This window comes from Phycodurus eques, chromosome 4, assembly GCF_024500275.1.
Source record: "Phycodurus eques isolate BA_2022a chromosome 4, UOR_Pequ_1.1, whole genome shotgun sequence".
Lineage (NCBI taxonomy): Eukaryota > Metazoa > Chordata > Actinopteri > Syngnathiformes > Syngnathidae > Phycodurus > Phycodurus eques.
The window spans coordinates 4,442,969-4,448,985 of record NC_084528.1 but is presented as its reverse complement, the minus strand read 5'-3'; the positions used below and the strand labels follow the sequence as shown (position 1 = coordinate 4,448,985).

Sequence of the window (6,017 nt, the reverse complement as noted above, 5' to 3'; positions counted from 1 at the left end):
GACCTGTTGCAAAAGGGAGTGGAGGGTTTCGGTGATTTCTTGCAGTATTTTGTGCTGTCGTCCAATGTGGGCGCCTTGGAGGGTGAATGCGTTCTTCAGTGCCTCTGGAGTTGCTGGGTCCATAGTTGCCAAAGTAGTCTTGTCACGTGTGGGGAGTAGCTGGACCCAAGAGCAGGCAGAGGCAGAAGATAAAATGATGAACAGTTTATTGAGCAAAGGTTATGGAAGTGTTCCTGGATGTGTTGTCAGGCGGCGGCGTGGATAGGTGGCAGGCAGTGGACAGAACAGGCGGCTGGCTTGGTGGCAGGAATGACGTGGGTCAGGAACACAGGGGAGCACTGGGAACGAGGAGACACAAGAGTTAACAAGGGAACGAGGAGTTAAGTGGCTTACTTTAGTACGGTGGGCCGTGGTACCGCTAGGAGAGGCTGCAATACTTTGGCGAGGATATACTGGAACAGGCAGGCTTAAATACCGGTGGTGATGAGGCTGATTGGAGACAGGTGCTGAAAACAGAGAGGGGAGGGGGGAGAGAGAGAGGACGCAAAGAGCCCTCCAGGCTACTGTAATGGAACTGCAGGACAGTATATGACATTTTTATTGTACAATATTTACTCTAACACATTTTGCATACGATTGCATAAACTCTTTAAAGGAAAATGGGTCAAACCCTTTTGAGCCGAGAAAGTAATTTAGGATTATGTTCAATTAAAATTATATGGTAACAGGGTTGAAATTAGGATAACAGGGTTGCATAATAAGATGGATAACTAGCTACATTATTTTTTATTATAGATCATCACGTAAAAGTGACAAATAAATGCCCAAGACAACAAAGTGTTCTTTGAATAACTTTTAATGCCTTCTGTTACACTTTTCCTCAAATAACCCCGAAATAGAAGAAATAATAATAATTAAAGAAAATTTGCTAAAACTTGCCCTTTGGTTCAGAACATTGCTTTTAAACTTGCTTTGATGGCTGGCTGCCCTAGCCTATCAACATATTCACTCTAACACTGAGCTAAAAACATTTCACTCTCACATTTAACTGAAAACTTGTCATCTGCTTTAGAACATCGGTCTTCTAATATTCCACTTCACTTTTCCTGGCTGACCAGAGTGTTCCACTGGTCTTCTGCGATGGCCAGGTGGTGTGAGGTAACATTTTGTGGCAGTGGAATGATGGTCAGCATATCCTAAGGGATACCAAAGGACATCCTCCCTCAATGGCCAGAAAAAGCGGTTTTCCCCCACTCTGTGCATGCATTTTACCTGGCACTGGGTCTCATTCACCTTTTGGATGATCCCTGGGGAGATGTGACCCTCATACAGATGATTACTGTTGCAATCTCGCTTAGATTTCTTTGTACTTTGTACGCATTTCCTCAGCTACTGCCGTATGGAACAACAGGGATCTTCTTAGGGATGTGTGTGAAGCTTCCCTGAGTATTTTGTTGACTTTGGCTCTTGGAGATGGACGAGCCATTTTCAATTATAGTTTCCTGTATTTTTCTGTTTTCTTTTCTACTCTTCTCAACTTTTCTTCTAGTTCCTCTTGCTTCCGTTTTGATTTTTGATTTTTTTTTTGGGGGGCAGCCCATTTTCTTCTTTCTCCCAGCATCACTTTTCCTAAAAGAAACATATAAGCATGAATTTTGTTCCATAACAATTTCATCGGCAGCAAAATATGCAACCTTTACCATTTTGTAAGATTTGGCTAGATTCTGTATATGATGCCCTAAACTGGATTTTTGGTGCGACCGGAGGTTCAGGGGTTATTGGAGGGGTTATTCACCCTTCAGGTAACTGTCTCCTGGCTTCACTCCTCTTATGAGCCTCTCTCCACTTTTTTTCAGAATCAGAATCAGAATCAGAATCATCTTTATTTGCCAAGTATGTCCAAAACACACAAGGAATTTGTCTCCGGTAGTTGGAGCCGCTCTAGTACAACAGACAGTCAATTTACAGAACACTTTGGGGACATAAAGACATTGACAAAAAACAATTGTGCAAAAAGATGCAGAGTCCTCTAGCACTTAGAGCAGTTCGAACGACTAATATTGCAATAGTCTGGTGCAATGACCATTGTGCAAAGGACGCTGAGACTTCAAGGAGTGGATCCGGTTTAAAGTGACGAGTAGTGCGATCATCTGGGACAATGTTGGTTGTGCAAATGTTACAGATACTCCTCAATCAGTGTGCAAATGGAGCAGATGCTACTCTGGCACGAGTGGCCAGTATATGCAAATAGTGCAGCATGGCGAGACAACTACAGTGAGTGCACGAGTAATACGTAATTGGCCCCACAGAAATGTGGCAACGAACTCAAGTCAAAAAATTTCCAGCTTGTTGTAATGGAATTGTAGGTTAGGTGTTTAAGAAGTTGATCGCAAGAGGGAAGAAGCTGTTGGAATGTCTACTAGTTCTAGTTTGCGTTGATCGGTAGCGCCTACCTGAGGGAAGGAGCTGGAAGAGCTGGTGACCGGGGTGCAGACGGTCCGAGAGGATTTTGAACGCCCTTGTCTTAGTTCTGGCAGCGTGCAAGTCTTCAATGGTGGGTAGGGGGGTACCGACAATCCTTTCAGCAGTTTTGATTGTCCGTTGCAATCGGAGTTTGTCCTTTTTTGTAGCAGCAGCCAAACCAGACTGTGATGGAAGAACACAGGACTGATTCGATGACCGCTGTGTAGAACTGTCTCAGCAGCTCCGGTGGCAGGCCGTGCTTTCTCAGAAGCCGCAGGAAGTACATCCTCTGCTGGGCCTTTTTGAGGACGGAGTTTTGTTGGGCTCGCTGTTCTCTCTCACTACGGTCTTTTTGAAGCAACTTCTTCCCTGTTTCTACAACTTTTTCCATTTCTGCCTATCTTTGAGTAAGTACTGTTGTCTCCTTTGTACATCAGCATCACGCTTGGCTTGGTAGCGTCTCTGCTTTTCACCACCACTCAATGGTGGGCCACACTATAAGAAAAACAATTTAACTTAATTTAGTGTTCCCTATTATGAATTGTAACTCATTGTTTGAATACGGTTTTATTTATGTACAGTTAATCATCCCGTCGGGGGAGTTGCTGCAACCATAATCCATTTAAACTACCATTAGGAAATAGAAGGAAACAATGCCGTATGTAAAATTCAGAAATGTGTTTACATTATGTAGAGTAACTCAATTATATCGCAGATAATGCATATTGTTGAATTGAATTACAAATAATAGTTTCTAAAGTCTGAGTAAACTGGAGGAGGTGCAAGCCTGTTAATGTAGTGCATCCCTGCCACTCTAATCACAGCAACAGGGTTGCAAATCCGTACTAATGTTAGCTTTTTTCTCAGGAAGTCGAAGCTAGCTGTTTAGCTAGCTGTTACTGCTGATCAAGAGGACAAACAGACTTATGTAAATAAGTAAAAGGGGCGGGGGGGGGGGGAACTATTTTCTTATTCTGATGCATAACAGGGTTGCATGAGGTAGAGTGAGACATTCAAAGCAAGGCCAACACTGTTATACAAATATGAGAAATAGAAGAGAGGACATACCTTTGCTCTACCCATTCTTTTGGAAAACTGTTTGATGATGTCAAGTCCAGCATATCATGTGACTCACTGCTTTCTTCTTCTTCTACCATGATAAAAGGGTTATGGTAACAGGCGTTCCATAAATAAAAGTTATTATTTGAAATATTATGTTTATTAAAAGAAATGCTCCCACAGTTACAAGAGAAATAAGTACTAAAAAAAAAAAAAAGAAATAAAAATGTAATTTGAACTGTTTTATTTGAGATTTTCCAAAACTATTTTCAAGCATTCTTTTCTCTTCATTTTTTTTTTTTTTTTTTTTAGATTTGGTCTCAGGACACGTAAATGTACTCAGAACCTGCATGTTTTCGTCTTTTGTATGTGGATTATTTCAAATTTGATGGGTGGGATGTAAAATGTCCTCCCATTCTGGAATGACCCATCTCCAAATCTGACACCATGGTCCCCCCGCCCCCCTTCTTTAAGTCATTCCTATCTCTCCAGTCCCATTTGCTATGGGAGTATTTGTGATGGGCTCGCGCTGTTTCCAGTTTTCCAGAAGTAGCAACGTAGAGTTTCCTCCGACGTTTTCGTTTCCCAATGCATTGCACGCCAGCAAGATGGCAGCCCCCATGCTTTCAAACACTCGAAGATAAAACAATCAAAACAATCATAGCTAAAAAGTACATAGATGAAATACATACATGTATTTGATGTCTTCCACGGACCGTTAATAAAGAGAATTATTATATTTCTACTATATAAAGTGATAAAGCGAATTATTATACAGTTACCTTTAATTCTACATGCGACACAGTGTTTGGTTCTCTCTCCCTCTCTTTCCAAGTTTTACTGCCCTTTTCAAAGTTATTCTGAATGGCTTGGCCCCCATTAGTATTCAGGTTAACACTGGCTCTTGTTTCAAGGAGAAATTGCCAACTCTTAAGCTTAGATCTTGTAATAAGACAATGGTTTACAGCCCAGACAAAATACTATGATTCACCTGGGTTTCTTTACTCTTTTTTTTCCTCTTGCTTTGCTTCTCTATTTTGCCCCCACCGCTCCCTTCTCTGTGGTTGTAGTCATGAATTGATTCGGCGGAGGTTATTGCCGAGCTGATTTTGACTTTTGTTTCCTTTTGAAATTGGATTTTGGGCCATGCTTATTTTCCACATGCGGGCAATCTGCAACAGCCTCGTCTAATTGTAATTACAGTATGCGCGGTTTCATTATTTATAATATTTAATGCCTTGGGATGTTTACATGTTTCAGTTTGTTGGCAGTATATATTGTGTGAAAATACAGATCTTACTTAATTTAACACACACACATCTCATTATTGCCATATCCAGCCATCTATCACACCAGATCAGCGATAAACCTGCAGGATTTTTTTTTATTTCTAGTTTCCTGAGCAAGTCTAGAGGCAAAAGTTCATATTAGAGTGCGTGTGATAGTGGGTGTGCTTGTGTGTGTTTTTGCGCCTCGTGTCTACATGAATCCACTGATCTTCAAAGGAAGCGAGGCATTATAGTATCAACCGTCTCCTCCATGTGTTTCTACTTCTGAATCATCGTCCAGTCTGTGATGTTCATCTACTGAGAAGGTACCTGAGGGGGTATTTGTGTGTAGTGGATTTGTAGTATCCTATAACTGTGGGTTTAAATTTCCCCGGTGGATGACAATTAGAGGATTACTGAGGTGATAATAATTGTGTTGTAATCACTTTACAAATTGCTTACTTACTGTATTGTGTGCCAACTGCACTCTAAAATAAGTGATGAGATAATATGAAAAATTAATTGTAACATGCATTTTTGTTTTAAAATGGATGATGGAAACTTGCTTTCATGTTGATGCATGGATGCGACAAACGCAAATGGATCACTCGCAAATAATAATGTGGGCTTTACTACAGTAACATGACCGTTTGCCTGGGTGATTTTGAGGTTTTCCAAATTTCATTATTTCATTATAATATAGAAAATGCTGCGTTTGTCAAAAGACCCCAAGAACCAACTATGTATGTGCCTCACGGGGCAAACACGTTTGTTCCAATAAAGGCATATTAAGGAAAGTTTCTGTGAGTTGACTTCATATTAATAAGACAGCAGCTGTTTAAAAATCCAGCTGATGAGCAGCAATCAGGCTTTTGAACCTGTTGGTGTCTCAGCAGTCTGATGGACTGCAGTATGCAGGATCCTCTAGTCTAAAGCTCTGCTTCTTAACTTGCCCCCATGACACGCGCATTTTCCTATTGTCCCGAAGTCGCAACCCACTGAGAGTAGTGAAGAACAATAAAGGCGATGCATTGTTCAAAAATAGCCTTGGAAACATGAATATCATATTTTTAAACATAACTAGACATGCTTACATGTTCAGTGTGCCTTTTAGAGCACTTTATTAAGAAACGGAAGATGAATACGACAACAGCATGTACAAAAATGAATACCTTGCACTCATGTCATCTTTTTAGGAAAGTGCAACATTCAGAGTTTGTCTTATTT

The 6,017-nt window shown here is 40.9% G+C and overlaps 1 long non-coding RNA gene across 1 annotated transcript; it reads right to left on the bottom strand.

The window, feature by feature from the left end:
• Positions 1-866: 866 nt before the first annotated feature.
• LOC133401137 (uncharacterized) lies at positions 867-3,552 on the bottom strand. The gene is made up of 3 exons (XR_009768382.1): positions 3,532-3,552; positions 2,454-2,958; positions 867-1,629 (listed from the first exon to the last, which is right to left on the bottom strand). It is a non-coding gene; the product is annotated as an uncharacterized LOC133401137 (long non-coding RNA).
• Positions 3,553-6,017: the final 2,465 nt, after the last annotated feature.